At 40.0% G+C, this 20,383-nt stretch overlaps 1 long non-coding RNA gene across 3 annotated transcripts in view; it reads right to left on the bottom strand.

Annotated features, from left to right (window-relative positions):
• Positions 1-20,383, bottom strand: part of LOC130182648 (uncharacterized) — a 305,937-nt gene that overhangs the window by 177,389 nt on the left and 108,165 nt on the right. For 2 of the 3 annotated variants that reach the window (XR_008829736.1, XR_008829738.1), the window contains exon 3: positions 12,139-12,193. This is a non-coding gene — a long non-coding RNA (uncharacterized LOC130182648). Of the gene's footprint in view, positions 1-12,138; positions 12,194-19,719; positions 19,811-20,383 lie in introns of all 3 variants that reach the window. The other variant, XR_008829737.1, reaches the window with a different exon arrangement.

Raw genomic sequence — 20,383 nt, 5'->3', positions numbered from 1 at the left:
AAGGCCCCAGCCCAGGTCAGCTCTGCTACCTGAGAAACTAGCTCTCTCGCCGGCCCGCTAACAGCAGCCTGCAAACACTCTTCTCCTCCACAACAGCGACCTGCTTCGGATTAACTGTGAGTGAACCAAATCCTCTTCAGAATCAGCGGCTACAACACAAGGCCAGCTGATTTTCCAAGCAACAGGAGTCGTAGCAGAGTTAGCATGGAACAGCTAACTCTGTGAGGAGAACAAAGGAGATACCAGCAAGCAACACAGCCAGACAGGACTTTATTCCACCAGGAAACCCCCCAAACTCACTGGACTTTACAAAACACTGGAAAGGACCTCTTTGCTTGTTCCAAGGATTGGGTAACGTTAACGGACTGGGCCTTACCTCTCCCAGCACAGCATAGCACCGCATAGCTAATCAGCAGAAGTCTTAACTTGTTAATGTACTTGTTGATTGATGTCTTGTTGTTGTAATGTTTGCTTAGGTTGTGGTCAGTCATACAGTTAATCGAGTACTCGTATGTTCACACACATAGCAGTACGTCTCAGTCCTAGAACCTGCATGAAGCTAACCTTCCCCCTCTAACCTGGTACCTTTAGATTACATGAGCTAGGCTAACAAAGAAACTCACACCTCCCCTCTCACACACACTAGGTGGTCTCAGCGGCCATTTTAGTAGTTTCTTTGTTTACCGCCATCTTTGTAGTCTTCTTTGTTCAGGTCATGTGGTCACAGTGACCACTTTGAGTCGGCCATCTTGCCTTTGTCTGTGTCCCCACAGACACACACACACATACACATACACACACACACACACACACACACACAGACACACACACACACACCTGTATATGCTAGATTAGACATTGTACTTTACTCTGCTCCATTGTAAATAAATGCCTTTTTAAGTATAACTACTGGTGTGTTTAATGTTGCACAAGCGTGAATATTGCCAACCTCTACTCGGTAGAATTCCAATCCTTCAACTGTAACTTACTATTGATTTGGTAATTTGGTTATAGTTAGTAAGCTAATGATTAATCAGAGTTCCAGAATAATTGTAATAAATTGAGACTAAAAGCATATTGGCTATTTTGCCTATTAGTTTAGGCTGGTGCCCCGTGAACTTTAATTCATTTTAAAGTTATTCTTTAATATTAATATTTTTAATATTAATATTTTCTTAATTTGTGATAGCCAATAAATTGATAAACAACCGAAATCTAACATATTTGGTGTCCAGCTCATGAGGTAGAGTACTGTTAACATAATGGTGCCGCCCGGGTGAGGCCGAGTACTAATGATGCCCCCGTGTGAGGCAGAGTAATAATGATTTCCAGTTACTAATAGAGCTCAGACCCAACAGTGACTTGCATCAGTTGAGGTGAACCCTAGCATACAGCAGTGAATTATAATAGCAACAGGCCTAATGAGATACCCTTGTTGATATTTCAGTCATAACAGCTTGCTTCATACGTCATCACTGAAAATACACAAATTCAAAACGTCTCCATTATTCTAAAAGGTCTTATGTGAGACTCAAAACTCCAGTGTCATTCCAAATAAAGACCAAGTACAGCGTGATTCATTCTTATTGATCTTCACTGTGTGAAACAAGCAGGAGACAGAGGAAAGGTTTTTCATTGTTTGCTGGGGATGTGTGAACCAGGCCATAGCAGCATGATGCTTCCTTTCATCTACGCCTTCCTCTCCTTTTCTGTGCGTCTCCCCTTGTTGTTCCCTCTTTTTCAAACATACACACAAACAAGGTCTTTGTCACCCTTCAATCTGCTTCCTTCATCTCATCTATGTCTCCCTCAGTTTTTCTCGATTACCTCTCTTTCCTTCTCGCGTTACCTTTCTCTCTCTTTTACTGCCCTGTGTCCATCATTCTCTTTCTGTTGCTTTCTTTTCATCGCTGCCTTCATCCATGTACTCCTCCACTGTGTTCTTTAATTTCCTGTGCATGAAAGATTCATCTGACTGCTTTAATAATAAATAGGGAAGCACCGTTGAAAAGAGCAGCAGAAGGCACCCTTAACTACAGCAGCAAGGATCCAAAAGACAAAAGAGAGTATTATGCCTGCTCTATCTGTCCTATCATCCCTCCATCCATTCCATCTATTAATCTTTCTCCTTCAGTCCCCGTCTCTTTCTTCTTTGCTGTCCCCTAAGCATCCTGGGTTGACGTGAGCATCTAGTTATCTACAGTATAGTGATTCAGTGAGTCAAACACTCATGATGCTGACACGCTGACAGGTTGTCGTCTTTGGTCTGAAACCAAAGATGAAAATGTTAACTTTGTTCTCAAGGCTCAAGTACAAGCAAAGCGGGATTGTTACACGAAAGGCTCAGAAATGTCCTTAAACAACTGGGCGATTGTTACTGAAACACGAGTACACTGTGCATTTTTGGAGGGACTAATTTCTGCTGAGGATTAATACACATTTGGTGTGCTTGTGAGTATTTACAGCAGCAGGACTGTATGTGTGGGATTGATTGAAGATAAGCAGCAATTCCCACATTTATTGTCATAAAGGAACATGTCACCCAGTCCAACAGTGTGGCTCACTGATGTGTTTTTTAACTACTTCTACTACTAGTAGTGCTACTACGGAGCGCTGCAGCATGGAGGAATGAGTTTATCAAGCTTTGGCTACACAGACAATACTTGTTCACCATGGGGATCACCTATTGGTCGCTGTTCCTTCATCTCACCTATTACACCCATAAAACTGAGCTTTTTGGGGTAATTTCCCAGATTGGCACGTAAGCACATGTTATAAAAACCATGTAACATTGTAATATTTTAAGTTTAAGGATAACAAGATCTTTGTGGGTTGAGAAAAGTGTCCTACCTCATAAAAACATTTAAAAATCCATCAAATTAAGAAAGAAATGCATTGTCGTCATCTCTCAAATGATGATTTTCTTATTTATTGGAAATGTTTACACTTTGTCGCTGAATGGTTTTATATAACTGGACATAAACAAAATGCTATTGCTCTTCCTTATCCGAGCAAACAGTGTAAACGAACTGCAAATATGTTTGGCATGAACTCATTCAGGGAGTCAGGCACTCGCTCAATCACTTCATCCCTCCATCCACACTCAAACATACCTCAACTTCTGCCTTCATCCTCCCTCCATCCCTTATCCTCCCTGGACAGGCCAGACAACACCTGGAGAACGCCCAAAAACACGTCTAACAACAGCTTCAAGCAATCCTTCATCCAAACACGCTCCTGTAACTTAGGTTGTGTTCCAATACCCCAGGAGCCTGACAAAGTGTCTTTGTCACCAAGAACAACCTCATCCCTCCTGCCGTCCCTCTGCTACCACTTCCTGCTGCTACAGTCTGCCTGGGGATGCAAACTGAAGAAGCATAAAATAAAGAATATATATACCTATATAAAATACACAGAAAAGTAGCTTCAGTAGTTAAGTTTCCCCTCTTGTTCTCCTGAGGTTTGGTTGATCATTCATAGAAAACAAAGCAAAACACTGACCTGCATTATTTATTTATCAGGGTGTGTTTACTTCAAGTCATGTACTCTTTAAAGGTTGTTTGTTAAAGCATTCATGACCTCCACACTCTGCTGATCAAGAGCGGAGTGAAAGACCAGGGTGTTGTTGAAATAGTGAGTTGTGCTTAAAACGTCTCCACAAGTACAAGTTTTTTTATTTTATTTTTTCGACATGTTGGAAGCATTTCATAAAATTTCAATACAAGTGTTCGATTCTTTTTGTTCTCTTGTCCTTAATGTATTATTATCTCCCATCTATACTTTTATTATTTGGACCATGTCCTGCCTTCTTACAGGTTGTATAGGAATTTTGTTGCATGGGTTCCTTCGACAGTTTACGCTACATTATGGAAAGAAAATGCAAAACATGAATTAAAAGTAAGTTTGACTTTTGCATCTTTTTTTTTTTCTTTTTCACTCTGAACTTTGAATAAAACTGGTATCCAGCTCCTCTCCTCCCTCTTCACTGCACCGCTTACAATCATTAAAATGAAATGTTTGAAGACACTAGGGCGTCTGACTGGATGTAAACTATGCTTTGTACAAGCACTGCATATTATACAATAAGCCTATATTAGGAGGACTGTCAGAGACAATGTGCCCTAGAAAAGCAAAGGGTAAAGCAGCTCAGAAATGCATTTGATGCGCTACATGCTCCATGATCATCCCATCAACTTTGCTCAATGTTGCGCGAGAGGGAGAGAGAAATATCATAAAGTGATTTCATTGACATGCAATATAGGATTTATGGAAAAAGCGACTGTTCACTCATCTTCATTAGATCTGGGGGAAGATGGTGAAGTAACACAGACCTCTATATTTATATCACAAAGAGGGAACAGGGACAAAATCCTTATGTGGCACTCAGCCGTTAAGATTTGTTGCGCCTCTTAGCCGTTTTTTTTTCCCCGCCTGCAAAAAAGTGGCAGAGAGTAAAAACATTTTTTCAAGGTTTTGTAGCAGCCTATGTTATGGAAGTGAGCAGGGAAACGACACACCATCCGAGCCACTGCCAGCCATTTTCTGTTGATGAGATGTTTCATGCTTCTTTAAGCACAGATTGCAAAATAAGAGTCACGTTGTGTCCTCCAGTGCTGAGGGAAATGATTGTGGCCTTGGAGGCAAAGCTGCCTCAGAGTATGGAATGAATGTGCCAGTGAAGCATGCCACATTAAGATGCTATGGACCACGGCGTGCACTTATTCTGCTGTTGATAATGCCCTTTGGTGTAGTAGACTCACAAAAAGAACTTACCACAGTGATAGCACACCATGACAAGCAGTTAAAAATGTTCAGGGTGTGATAAATATCCTCCAAACACCAGAGACTCGCTGACCTCCTAACTTTATTGTTGCTGGTCCACTAATGTGGTCAGTGGCTGTTATGACCCTCGGCCATATCAAACCAGTCAGAGCCCATTATATAACATCTATAATACCTGGCCATCAATGAGAAAATACATAGCAAAGAAAAGAGTTTTTGGAATATTATACAATAACCACATATGTACACCGACTTATGGTGCATTATGACACACTGTGCCATGATAACGGAAAGGAATTATTTTACAGTGGTAGGCCCAGGTGTTTTCTGATTAACTCACCAGGAGCTTTTCCAGAGACCTGAAAACCAGCTCCACATCCAAGGGTGGGAGAGCTTGCTCATTTATAATTAAACGTGTGGTTCAGGTTGAGGAGCGGTCACAGTTAAAAGAGAAGGTTGACGACCGGTTTCACATGGGAAGTGAACAGCGATCATCTGTGCAAAAGTCCTGTGTTTTGTCAGCTCATCCATCCATTCATCCACCCCAACATCCTCCTAACACAGACTCTGTCGTTCTATATACTACGTCACTACAACTTCATCCTGTTGTAATTACTACAGCTGCTAGAAGTTGCCCAACAATGACACTATATAAGGGGTCTTTTTTTTTTTTTTTTTTTTTTTTTACTAAAGACAGTCTCATAATTAAATGTTTATTACGCACTTTAAAACTGTAAAAATCAGACAAAAAAACCCTCCCTTAAAAGCAGGTAATACTCTACATCTGGTACAATAAGCTATAAACCTTAAAAGGTATAACCATATATAACATACGTCAGTGACAAAAGTAAGGGAGTATGTAAATGAAGAGAGACTTAACACACCTTAGATTCTGATGCTGGTGGGATCTGTAGATTTGTATTTGGTTCTTTTGGTTGGTTTTTTTATAATATACGTACATTTGCACTTTTGATCAAAATTAATATTTAGCCACAGATATCAGAAATCCCTTTAGCTTACTGGGTTGAAATAGTATTAGCAAAAATCTGTCTTCTTACACATCTAAAAAGGAATTTCCCATTACAGTTCATCGTCTTTCTGTTTCTTCAGTACAGCCTCACTTCTGCTTGTGACTTGCTTACTGCTGAGAAAATGCTTAGTCACTAGTCAGAGGAAGTGCTTACATTATAAGTAATTTAAGTCGAGTTAATTTAATGATGAGGTTTGTGTCATACCAATGAACAAGTGACTCATACCACTCCTGTTGCCAAATTCATTTCAAACTCCTTTTGGTAGAAAAGTGCTTTACTTTGTCATACACGCTCGGTCAGTTGTTGTTGAAATGCTGCCAATTAAACCACAAAGGGAGCGTAAATCCAGCACGCTGGAATCTCTTGTACCATCTCAGATTTCCCACCCTGTATGCCCTTGTTTGCGAAAGATAAAAATAACATATCAGGCAGCTCCAATGTTGTGACTCTACTGGGGAACTAAACAAATATTATTTTGTGATGACACTGTTTAGAGCTCCTTCAGCTCTGCAGGTTTTTTGATCTTTTGTTTTGTTTTGTTTTCTTTCTTTCCCCCAAACAGTTCATATTTTGGGAGACTTTCAGTACTATTCAAAGTCATTTTGCTTATAAATCACATAAATCCTTAGTTGGAGCCACGGCAAAAGTTTATCCAACAACAAATGGCAAGACTATATGCGACTAGAAAAGTTGTGTTATTTTGTTTAAGATGTTTTTCCAATGGTGACACTGTGCTGTCCCTCACATCATGATGTATGTACAGAAGGAGTTCTAAGTTCTACATTGGACAAAAACATGGTTCTTGTTTACTCTGAATATTATGTAAGTCTTTAGATGTTGTGAGTGCAGCGCTTGCACTGCTGCTTTGGTTGGTTTGTTTGTTGACCTCTGCGTGCTACAGTGCACAGGACACAGAGTAGTTTGTGTGTGTGTGTGTGTGTGTGTGTGTGTGTGTGTGTGTGTGTGTGTGTGTGTGTGTCAACATCAACAGAAAGTCGAAACACTATTGTTCATGTCGATAACCCTCCCCTGGGTACTAGCCACGGTACTCAGACAATGAGAGAGTGGGATGGAGGAACGGGAAAGGGTTGGGATGGAGGGAGCTGAGGGAGAACAGGAAGGAATAGAGAGTGGGGAAGAGAGAAAGGGGGTGGGGGGGACAAAGCTGTCGGTTCTGGAGCATTCAGGTCTCAGTGCTATTTGATGAAGATAAAGTGAAGTGTTAAAAATCAATAGTCTGCTCGATATGTCCTCAGAAAGGTTTGACCACTGGGTCCAAAACCAAGGGATTCATTTGAGAAGCGAGTTGAATATATTGTGAGACTTTCCGAAGCTTCAGTCAATTTCAGTGCTGCTCTGGCAGCCGCCAAAGTGAAATGACTGATAAACCAGAGCAAGATGCAATCAAATCTGATCTAAAGGTCGAAAAGTACAAAACAAAATGAGATTTCCGTGGCATGAATGAAACCAAGAATTGCCACGCAACAAAAGAATTACAGCTTTATGCATGAATGTATTCAAAGAAAAGTACAAGTGAAGCAGTCAAAAGATGAGTTTGAAACCGTTTGCACAAAATGGAAATACGGCTGAACCTTAAAATTCCAATATAGGACCAAATTTTCCTCCATTAAATCATGATTTATTGGATCAAATGTTAAAATTCTAATCTCTCGACCATGGTGGCTTCGATCAGCCTTCATCAGTCTCCTGGATAAAAATAAAGCTCCAGGAAAGATCATGAAAAAGTTTCAATTTATTATTCTCAGAGCAAAATAATTGCCACCCGTCATCACAAGACATATAGGTGGGATTTTTTTCTTTTTTTTCCTGCAGTTTCTCACCAACATTGCCCTTGGTATTGTACTGACAATGTGGTTGTCCCCCTGACAAGCAGAACATACCACAGGGGTCCTATATGTCACAAGACTGGTGGTATAGTCTCATAAAAGATCCACTGGACCGTGGAAAATGCAAACCCACTATTGATCTGAACGGAGGAGAATGAATATAAGATCATTAATGGCCCTGCATAGTCTAGAGGCCATAAAACGGGATCATCAAGCTGGGATAAACTCAGGGGAAGATGTGGAAGGGATGGAGTGTGCACATACAGATAAAGCGTATCATACAACAACATTTCAAGGAAACGGGAAGAGAACGTCTGTAGAAAGTGCTTCAGAAGAATAAGACCCAGGACACTTGATGAGGTCCCCTGAGAATCAGCTGCATGGAAAATTAGACCAAATACCAGTGTGAATGATGTATGGTGGTTTTAATTGGTTAGTTAGTTACCATAATGTTTTATTTCACTGCATTCATCTCATCTAATCAACACTGTCACATTTTGATTTCAGAAAGCTGGATCATTCTGTCATAGTTTATGTCCATGAGTTTGTGGAACTAAGCTCATAATTAGACTTTTTCAAAACGAGAGGTGCCACAAAGCATGTATAAATTATAAAATGACTAAAGATTACTTTATGCTCAAATCAGATGTTCATAATATTTTTGTTTCTTCAAATGATCACAGACTCATAAATTGTTGCTGTGACCTGGCCAAGAGACAATGAAGGAGTTGGGTTTCACAACCCGCATGACACAAAAAGGAGCGACTTCACCGTTCACCATCAACAACAAAAGGTTCAAGAATGACTTGTTTTTCCCTCCTGACTGGTGGAGAGATTTTGAGCACGTAGGTGTGCACATCAGCAAACATGTCACAGATGCTGTCCAACATGAAGAAAAGAAGAAAAAAAAGGTTTGTCAGGACATTGTGAGACATTCCATATGCTGCATCTGTTGTGTTCCACTGTGACACACTTCATGATAAAACAAGCAGTTGTCATGCTATATGTGTGATACCCCTCATCTATACAATTTGGGCCATTGTTTGGGTGATATTCTGTGGTCAAAACTTGACTGATTTTAAAAACACCTCACCCTTTATGCATGTTTTAGATTTGACTTTAATAATGTCTCACAGTAAACATTAATATCCGTCGCGTTACAGGCTGCATCACTGATGTGAGGCCCTGCAGTGTGGAGTATTCAAATCAATCTGCAATTAAACTGTAGTATCTTATAACGATCATGCAATAATAGCACTTAGTACCAACATGATGGTTGCGGTAAGTGAGCATTCAGTGAATTCCATGGGTCTGCTAATTGTTTTTCATGTCATACGAAAATGAATGGAAACCAGCGACTGCCTGGGACTAGTACGAAATAGAAATATGCCCAAAAATCTAAACCTGTAGGCCATTCAAAATGTACATATAATTTGAAGTTAAAGAGCTAAAATTTGTAAACATACTGGTATGGCACTTAAAAATTGACACTAAAGGAAAATGAATTTTTTAATAGATATATCATCCGTACACAAAGTGAAGCTTAACCTTCTGAAAACAAGGAGTAATGCTCTCCTGTGAGGTGAGGGTCAGGCTGGAACCTCTAAAGTGCTTCCTTCTGCCTGTGAAGTTAAAAAATGTGAGTTCCACCCCAGAATAACATATTCAAACCATGATGTATGAGGCTGGGGTAGCCTTCAATTAATTTTCCATGCCAGGTAATGTGAAGGTGCCAGGTACCCTGGTACATTAAGCGGAACTAAATGAAATAATGCAGACATTATGGTTCATTGCAACAACTAGGTTTCATATCACCTGCAATCTATTTTGGCTAATCAATCTGCCAGCACTTCCACAAGATTAATTATCCTGGTTCGGATCTTTCACTATCAAACCCCAACTCCACTCCAGCACACCCTCTCGCTGCTGATACTTGTCCCTCTATAATGAGTTGTGAGGATAAAACCACGCACTCTGCAAATACAGTGCACTTCACATGTTGCAGCACTCACAGCATACAACAAACCAAACCCGTCATTACAGGCAAGGCCCACAGTCAAACCAAAGTAAAAAGGTTTTTTAACAACAGGAACCTAACTGGAGGTGCACCGTATTTGGCCCCTCTAGCAAGTTGCCCACTGTGGCAGGTTTTCACAAAAACACAGCACCAACAGGTAAGTGTGGAGGGGGAACTGAATCAGCTAGCCTGTAAGCTACACTTAAAATGCTTAGAACACACCAAGTCATGTTTCTAACCCAGTGAGTTTTACAATTTTTAACTCGTGAAGTAGAGGACTTGTTCTTCAAGTTGAGACGCTTGTAGAATAAACTGAGAACCTAGATAAATATGAAAACATCCAAAGTCTACTAAAATCCATAACTGATTCACTCTCCACATAACAAAGAGAAGGGTGTTTTCTCCTGGTTTCAAGTAAAACAGCTCAGTCTTACAGTGTATTCATACTTACATAGTAGTAAACAGATCATTTGTCATCGATAGATATCAGCTCTTGTGAAACATTATAACGATTTTCATTGAGGTGCTTGGCAGTTGGGAGTCAGTCATAATTCAAGTTTGATACATGGCGAAGAGCATTTCTGGCTTCTGATATATGAATCTGTGTATTAATACTGAGTCTAATTTGATTTTTACCCATGAGTGATAAATTGGCACATTTTGTTTCAGCCCTACATGGACACATCCACTATGTCACAGTCAACTATCTACAAGTGTGATTTTTGCTGCAAAATGGCAGCAACTGTTGTCATGCAAATATAGACAGCAGAAATTGGTTGAGCAAGACAATCACACAGAGAAAACAGTCAATCTTGAGTAAAGATCATGATGCAACACTTACACTCACACATTTTTTTGACAAGGTTGTTGAAATAAAATGGAAATTAATAATTAAGGCTGCACAGGGAAATTAGATGCTCGTCCAAATAGTTTCCTCTTGTGATGGCACTGCAAATATTTCTGAATTAGCAAAACTAGCCGCTTAACTCAATTACTCTTCCTTACCTTCCTCTTATGATCACTTTAAGTTGCACTAGGTATCTTGAGCTGATCACAAGACATTGTCTAACTGGCAATAGAAGATGAAACAGGAGTTCCTCTGCATACAATTGCTCATACTGTTGCTCTACTTTCTTAGGGTTTAATCCCTCACTTATACATCTAACCTGTATGTCAACTTTCTAGACGACAATACTCATCACAATGTAGTTAAGTCAATCAGAGAGAATCTTTAATGTGACAGAGGGACTGGGGTTGTAGTCTTACTTCCACCCTACATAAAACTCTCCAGTTATATCACAAATATATTTCCTCTTAAATGTAGCACACGTTTAATTCCAAAAACTAAACAAAAGAAAGTGAATCTGTTCACATTTCCATCAGGTCAGCATCCTGAAGATCAAAGACGTGCCGGTAACTCGTCTGTTACTCTAAGTGCAGCATGGCCTTTCGTTGCTGTTTTCTATCTGATGTGGCATTTATGTAAGTTTGATGAGTTGTGTCTCCCCCTGCCTGCACTGTTTCGCAGGTTTCTGCAGAAGCAGAGGCATGTGGCTGTGAAGGGCTGCAAAACACTGACGTACATTCATGGCTACCTGAAATGCTTTTCCTTCTCAGCAAAGCAAATATATTCATAGACAGACATATGTCTATACGTATCACTGAGGACTTACTTTATTAAGAGCACCTGTAACTGAACAACTGTATACCTGCTTATTCATGCAATTATCCAATCAGCCAATCATGTGCCAGCGATGCAATGGATAAAATCATACAGACACAGGTCAGGAGCTTCAGTTGATGTTGACAACAAACCAGATCAAATCAGTTTCACACTCTCTTCTGTGATGATCAAAAAACAATTAGAAGCAATTAAATTCTGCTTTAAATCAAGAAAATATATAAATCCACCAGGCAGATGGAGAAGTAGGTGGAAATCACTAGTTTGATTGCTGCTGGAAGGTGTCATTGTTAACTTGTATGAAAATGTCGCTCCTGCTGCTCAACCTTCATGATATATTGTACATGCAGCCCGGGCAGATGTTCACAGACTATATACTCTGGAGTCAGCGCAGCAACGAGCATGTGCACGTCCCACCCACAAATATTCCTCTACAAAAACAAAGTCAACACTGATAGAGGTCATAATGAGAAAGTGTCACAGTTTAGCGCACGGACAACTTTATTTATGCCCAATAAAGTCTGAATAAATCTCTCTCATTCCTTTAATCTGTGTCAGCAGTAACTCATCGCAGTGCAGTGTTTGGGCTTCACAGTTATGACCCATTACATCTGATTGAATGTAGGCAGTATTTCATCTCCCCCTGAGCCTCATGCTATCACCTGATGTAAACAATCACATAATTTGACTGCACAGAGGCCTCTGTAACGACATTAATGAGACTGTGCTCAGGGGGAAAGGTGTCACAGGTTATGATTAATCTCTTAATTCACCTCTCACCTTCGACTTCTTTCTTTTCCACTCCTCGCATCACTCTTGGGTTTTCTTCATCTTTCTAAAAAGAAAAGAACAGAAAGTTGAACAAAACAATAAACAACAAAAAGGAAAAAAAAATCAATCATATTCAGCAAATGTCCTGCTGGGAAGTTGAGAACAGTTAACTTTCTAGCAAGATAGCGACGGTCCCTATGGTATTGTAAATAGTGCAGCAAGGTTCGATTCTGTCGGAAACATACTGGGCTGTTTTCACAGCACACACAGTATCGAGTTTATGGTACCAAACAGGAAGAAGCACAAATGGACCTAAAGCTTTCAGCAGCTATTGTTACAGCAGATGGTAGAACAAGATAAAAGCTTACTGAAAATCACACCCAAGTCGTTTATCTTCTTCAATCTAACGAAAGACAAAACATTTGACCAGAGCAACTAAAATGCACTACGCACTAGGGGAAGAATAAGCACCACATAGGATCCATTTGACCATAGTTTTTTAAGTGACATTTATATTCAAGGATGATACACATACAGAAGCGAATTTAACCCTCAGTCCCCTTTTATAACAGCAGCTCTTTTATAATGAAGCACAAGCTCACTGTAGCTCTGATTCTTCTCATGTGCCAACAGCAAAACTCTGCTACCAAGAGTGGCTTGATAAAAGGAAAAGATTTGGTGTATGTAATTATTAATAGCTTGTTCACCTCAAACTCAATCTAATTTGTGCGCTTCTATCTCACTCTCATGTTTTTCTCTTCTTCATTTTCCTGGAGACTAACAAGCAGGAAGTGGATCAGGCTGGCATTCATGTAAGATGTATATGTAACATCGACGAGGAGCACGGAAAAGGATGTTTGGAAAAAAAAAAAAAAAAGTGTGCTAAAGGTGCTCGCACCTGTGTAAAACCTGTGTCAAAGGTTTGTTTTATCATGCTCCGCTGGATTGACATTTTACAAGCCACTGACTCCCTTTCCTAGCCTCGCCTCTCATCTCATCTCTTTTCATGAGTTGGAGAGCACTTAAGCAGATGTTCCCCGCCATCCTGCTTTGCTTTTCCTGTCACACCTGCCCCGGTGCTTCTGCAGCTGTTTCCCTGGCCTTTCAAACAGACATAATTGTGCCCATTCCACCTCTGTCGGTTTTTTTTTTTTTGTGTGTTTTGCTTTCGGTAGGACAGAATTCAGTGGGAATTTCTTTGAGCTCTAAAGGGAAATACTTGTGGGAGGATCAAAAAGGGGAAAACATCTGACAAATATGTGCCAGTGGGTCAGTGAAGCTGATGCTTTGGAGATGATTTCTGATGTTTCCAGGTGTTGCAGAATAGTTTCATGAGCGTGGAGGAAAAAAAAAAAAAAAACAGATGAAAGAACAAAATGTTCCTTTTGTGCTACTTTATTTATCAAGATTCAATGCACCCACGGAAATGGTGTTAAATCTAAAAGTTGAATGAGACTATTTACCTTTTCTGAACACATTTACCGCCACAATACAAGCACAGCGTCTAACCAAAGCCGTTTGTCAAGTCAATATTGTTGGGGAAAATCTCTCAGGGAGATGTGCATTTCTTTGTTTTCTTTTGGACCAATTACAATGACTGATGACGATCGAACCTGGGGCAAGGATTTCGACAGAGCTTAAGAAGCAATTAAGGGAGCGGCAAAGTAAGGAGGAAACGCGCCGAATACCACGCCAAAACAGAAAACGTCAGGATTCTGTGGCGCTGCCTGCTTAGTTCAAGATGTAATTGATTTTTAGGGAGTCTAGAGGTTGAGTGGTGTTATTTAACTTTTCATCGATGTACATTTCAAAGAACCCAACCTTTACTCTGACTTTTAAAACGACTCTTGGAGGAGATGCTCTCGGTCTAAAAAAAATGTAATTGCTCAGAGACATTCAAGTAAGCAAGTGCACCTGTCATGTATCACGTAACTGAAAAGCTCTTAACTCGTGTCACTTCCCTTTTCCCCATTACTTTACGATGCAGTTGCAAAGGTGTGAATGGATGAATTCTCCTGCAGCTAGTATTCACTGCCATTTAATGTAATGTCAGCTGGATGAAAAGCTGAGTTAAGGGTGGGTTGATCCCGGGACCGTATGAAAGCCTTTAGCATGTATCATCATATACAAACATCTCATGTACAATATGTACATGGAATACTGGTAAAATCTACACACGCACACATGTGAACATATTGTATGTAAATACAGTAGAAATCTCCTACATGCAATAGATATAGATCATACACAACCTGACTGCACGTCCACAATAAATATGCACATATACTGTATGATACAGGTCTCATATGTCAACATATTTTATTTATAAAAAGGTATATGCTGCATATATCGCAGCCATTTGAAAACAGTTCAATACTGATGTAATTTAGAGTTGATTACTATCTCATATTGACTAAAGTCACTGAGATCATTGCTGATTTCTGATTAAATTGATTAGTTTCACTTGTGGTAGTGGTGGAGATAGTGAGTGTGCTGCATTTGCAGCAAACAGTAAAACCAAAATCTTAATTGGACTGGTCTGTTTGTTTATTTAAGTGACACTAAGTAGAAGTAAAGTAGTGTCCTCAAAAATTTACACTGTGCTAGTGTGTCTCTTTGCTCTGAACCAGAATCTGCTTTATTGGAGAAGTGTGTGGAAACATACAAGGAATTTTTTCTCCTGTTTTACATTGCTGCTTGGTATATACATATAAATATATATACAGTTAAAATGTGTACAAAACAGAGTTGCAGTTTGGTATGACCGACTTATTTGATTTTACTTGACCATGTGACTTGTACACAATTCACCTCATCTGTGAGAAATCTATACAGTAAACTTATGACATGGATGTATTTGCACTGATAGCTGCGCAAATAAATACAAATGGTGTCATTTATTAGCGCAAAAAACTAATTAGACAGCAACATGTTTGTGATTCTTGAAGGATGTTTTGTTCATTTAGTGACATGCTGACAAAATGAGTCCCACTGACTTTATTAACATACATGTGATGTATATAGAATATTGAGCATACACTATAATTAATTGTGGCATAATTACCATATGAACTGTATTTGCCTGTGGCATGAGAGTACAGTAGGTATTATATGCTCAGATAACACGTGTTCAGAATACTATGTAACACAAATGAAAATGAAGTTTCTGGGTTATATACTGGACATGTGTATGGATCTCATAAGTGCATCATTTAGCCTATGGGCCTGCTCCTAAAATTTAATTCATCAGCATCACTCAAGTTGGCAAAATATTACACTTTCAAAAGTCTGAAAATAGTGCTGGGAGGTTCAAGTTTTATTTTCCCCTGGTATATTCCAGTTGCAGCACTCTAAATTTATCGAGTATTTCAAGTACTGCACACCTTTCAAGCCATTGTAATGTGAAACGGTGCTATCGAGTGGAAGTTAAACAATATGCGTCATTACCCTCCAAAAATATTAACCTGCAAGCTACATAAAGCTGATAACTTACTGTGATAATTGCATTAAAGTTACATATTTTTTGCAGGGAATACATTATATGTATATTGCAACATGATTGTAGCATAAATAAGAAATAACCTGGAGATGATAGAAATATCTAAATGGAAAACAATTATTAATATTAACAGGCACTAAAAGTTGTGTAGTCAGGAATAATATTAACAGGCTAACAAGCACAGAGTCTCCTTTGACTCCGATGCATATAAACTTTGGCGAGCCCCGAAGCTTCCAGTCAGTCTCTTTGGCATTCTTTGGCATAAGGGCTGCAGTTCGGCATTTACATGAAATGTCAAGGGCAGCAAGTCTGGAATCAGCAGCACATCCAGTTGAGTCCAGTATATTAGTTTGTTGTACTGAATGCTCTCAGCAGTGAATGTATACCACTACAGTAAGCCCCTGCTGCCCTCCAGGCTTTTTCCTGGAGGCAGTACACACCACTGTAAAAACCTGATTCATATTAAACTCGCCAAAGTATTCGTCGAAAAGATCCGTTCATTCATTTTTGTAGCACCGATGCAGCTCAAGTCCTACCCCCAGTTTTCACACGACCACCCCCTTCTCTAAATGTCACAACATGTCCAGGCCTGTGCCCTTTCCTCTGCCCCGAAATCCAAGACAACAAGTGTTGATCTGCACTGCCCTGGTACCCCTCACAGACAAATCCCCATGCGAATTTACCAACACTGTGATATTATAACCTAACAGGGAATGAAAATGTGTCAAGCCCTGTGGGTCTCTATGGCATTCTCCGTCTCTCAACACTGTGCTGTTTATTTTATTGTATCCAAAAGAGAACCCAGCATTTCATATTCAGGCTTGCTCATAACTTGGCAGCTGTATAAACTTTATTAAATAAAGGTATGCTCGGTTGCTTTTTATTTTTCTCATCTTTAAATAATTCTTACTCTCTCACTCCCTCATTCTCGTTTATTTATGTCAGCGTTCTCTTTCCAACTTTCTCTCCTTGCTGAATTCCTTCATTCTCTCATCCTCACTGTATTTTTTTTTCCTCACTCATCCGCTCTTATGTCTCTCTTTTACAGACCCCTTGTTTTCTCAGGCAGGCTGCAACCCCTGGCTATTAATGTCAGCAGGATTATGTGACATGTCCATGTGCTGTGTTGTCCCAAAGGGGGTTCCCTTGCCAGCCGGTGAATTAATGAGTCCCCAGTGTGTCAGCGTTGCGTCGGTGTGCTCGTAGGGAGGTGGTGTGTGTGTGGGTGTTAAGCATGCATGAGGGATGTGGTAATGTTAATGTGTCCGTGTTTGTGTGTGTAATGAGGTTGGGTGTGTGTGTGTGTGTGTGCGTGTGTGTAAAGATGAATGCACACGGTCAGGGCTTGTGTTATTCTGTCTGTTGGATGCCAGCGGACGTAACAGTAGTAAGGACACCATATATGATTCATGTGCAAGGGATTGCAAATTCAGCGTTATCATGAAGGCAGAATGGATTAACAGGTGCACCGACATCAGTTCTCAGTGTGTAATGACCTACTTGCTGGCGGTGGAGTATGGCACACAAGTATTTGAGGTGTGTTTTAGCTGAATGCTGGAGGGAGCTGGAGACTAAATGGTTAACTTTTAGTGCTGAAACAATTCATCTCCATTAATTCTGATAATACCTTAATTGCTTAAGTAATTTGTCAAGGAAGGGTGCTGGTTCTAGTTTCTCAAACATGAAGATTTTCTGCTCCTCACGGACCCACACACAATTTAAGTGTTACTTTGGGCTTAGAGAAATTGTTATCAATATTTTGAGTCCAGGTCTTAACGATTACTTTATTAATGAAATAACGAAAATTGTTAGATGCAGTTGTAGTTACTGTTCACATTTAGGATTTCAGCACAACACTTGAGCAAAGCTCTGAAATCCCAGCTCCATTAGCAACTCTTTACAGATAATTCTCACACAAATATACCCGTTTAGTGATTTTCTCCACCAATGTGTCCATGATGCTTAGTACTACTGAGGTATGAAGGAAATTCATTTTTATCAGTTTGTATGTAGCACACCGAAGGACAAGTGGCGCAAGCAGCAAATCCAGCAATTCTATTAAGAAACCACACAGAAAACCATTCAAAACAAGCAAGTGGTAGTTCAAAGACAATGAGTTTTTAATCATTCTGCACTGCAATGAAAAAAAAAAAATTCTGCAGTTTAAAAGGTCCTGCTGGGATAACACTTCCTGGCAACAATTCATCCTCAATTTGGCACTTGTCCATTTTCCACTCAAATGTGATTGAAGAGCGCAGTGTGTTATAAGGTCTAATGAAATGGAGCAACAAGAAACAAAGAAAATCTCAAATGGTGTAAATGAACACTAATTTCAACACTGATGGAAAAACTGAAGCCGTCTTTGTTTTTCAAATTGAGATGTGCAGATGTTAGATTAGATGAACTCAAATAATTGCAGCCTGATCCATCCGATTATTTCATCTCCTTATTTTCTCCAATGTGATCACAGGGTTATGTAATTACTCTGCAATGCCATTTGCCCCGGCAATTTGTACAGACACACATTATGTTCTGGCTTAACACCTAGTGCTAAAATTAGGATATTGAGGACAGCAGTAATTGTAGCAGCGCACCTCAGAGGAAATCTCTTTTACTAACAGTTATTGGGAATAATCTGAGCAATAAATGATAAAGTTTGGACCCTTCGTGGTCCTCATATAAATCAAATTAGATAATGTTATGCTCATTAACTGGGATGACTTCTGTGTCAGTCCAGTTCTGTCTGTCTCGCTCGCTCGCCTCTCCGTTTTCCCTCCATTGTGTGTCACCAGCCTCATACCAAGCATCCATGCTAAAAAAGAGTGATGTTCTGAAGTCTAATTAGTGCCCCATTACTTATTTAAAGGTAACTTGTTTATGTGAGGGAAAAGGTATAAATTATCCAATAGACAATGTCTTTGGGGTATTTTGTTGAACAGAGCTTTATTAACAGCAACTGGTGAGGGCAGTTTAATGGCATCCCAATTATTTCTAGAGTCCCCGCTGCTGCCAGTGCCAGCCAGAAGCAGCCAGCGATCAACCATTTACAGAGGCAAGGGAGCTGTAGGACTGTAGTGACACTGTTAAAAAGATCCTCTGTGGACAAATGTGCCTTTTATTTGGACCAGGGGACAGTTTTGTAATGAAATAGTCGCCAATGAGCTAATTAGAAAAAAAGCTTTTCTTTCTTGTTTCTAGTGCAACTGGCAGAGCTCACACTGCCCTGACGGACCCTTGACTCTAAAATTAATGCTGTGTCTCTTTGATGCTCTTAGAAAATTTGACACAGCTTTTAGCCTAATAAAGGACTAATAAAAAATTTTAAAAAAAAGTGGATACTTAAATAAATGGCCATTATGACTCAAGATACCACTGGGTCTTGCGGAGGTTCTCATGTGTCACAGCAACATCTCACTACAAAGCATTATCTCAAGTAACTCTCTCACTGAACATTATTGTTCTCAATTTCTCTGAATTTGTCAACTTGCTCAGCAGTTGACCTTGTAAAGGACGTAGCTGAGTGCTCTTTAAAGCGAGTGCCGCACTCAGAAGCAGAAACTCTCCACGTCTGCTGCAGAAAAACACTTACAGTGGTTGGTTGGCATCGTAACTGGCTTCATTATGACTGAGTAAGTGATGCATTTCGGGAGTTAATGCCAAAGTTTAGCAGATACACCAAAATGTGAGCTCGATGTTATTACTGTACGAAGCAGTGCTGCAGAGATGGCCTCAGTGACCCATACACACATGCTCTTGACATTGTTTTTCTGCTTGTGGAGTGATTTATTAAACATGAACTGCTACAAACTTTTTTCCATCTTCTCTTAGATCTGAAACGTTTCTGTGTTCATACATAACTGAGGAAGTCTCTCGTCTTTTCATCTCCATCTCCTCTCTACCAGAGTCCTCTCTCTCTCTCTCTCTCTCTCTCTCTCTCTCTCTCTCTCTCTCTCTCTCTCTCTCTCTCTCTCTCTCTCTCTCTCTCTCTCTCTCTCTCTCTCTCTCTCTCTCTCTCTCTCTCTCTCTCTCTCTCTCTCTCTCTCTCTCTCTCTCTCTCTCTCTCTCTCTCTCTCTCTCTCTCTCTCTCTCACCTGTTATGTCAAAACTTCCTCCTTCTCTCCAACGTTTTTCATTTCATCTGAAGACTTCTGAGGTCCTCCAAACAGCTGGTGCTGCATCTGCCTTGGAGCAATGTAATATAGCATTGTGTTTTTATAAGGCAGTTTTTTTGTTTTTGTTTTACAGTACCTCCCATATACTGTCTTGTATGCTCAGTCACTGATTTGAATTTTTGGTCTCTGCTCAGTTCTACATTCAGTGAGTTACTGCGGGTACGTTAACAAAAGGACATTAACCATCACGACAGCTGGAACACAAGGCACAAGAGGTAGATTAATCAACCATGTATGTAGCATTGCCAAGGTGGCACCATCCCAAGGCTCTGTGAAAATCACAGAATACAGACCATTACACTAAGACACAAATTCATCACAGAGCAAATCTGGTGGCCATCCCCAGAAACACCACTGACAATTAGAAAGACCACTGAGATGGCTCTTAATTGGTTTTTCAACAGATTGAATTTATGCTACGGTGGGGCTTTGTGCCAGTGGTATTATATTTTTCAGCAGATAGCGAGGCTGAGTGAGGCGAGGGAGAGGAAAGGATAAAACAACTTCAATTAACTCCAGTCAGGGTCAGATCTCTTTACCATCAGCGCTAATTTTCCTGACTGGAAAAGCATCACAACTTTTA

Source organism: Seriola aureovittata, chromosome 15 (genome assembly GCF_021018895.1).
Source record: "Seriola aureovittata isolate HTS-2021-v1 ecotype China chromosome 15, ASM2101889v1, whole genome shotgun sequence".
Classification (NCBI taxonomy): Eukaryota; Metazoa; Chordata; class Actinopteri; order Carangiformes; family Carangidae; genus Seriola; species Seriola aureovittata.
This window is presented reverse-complemented; position numbering and strand designations above follow the sequence as displayed.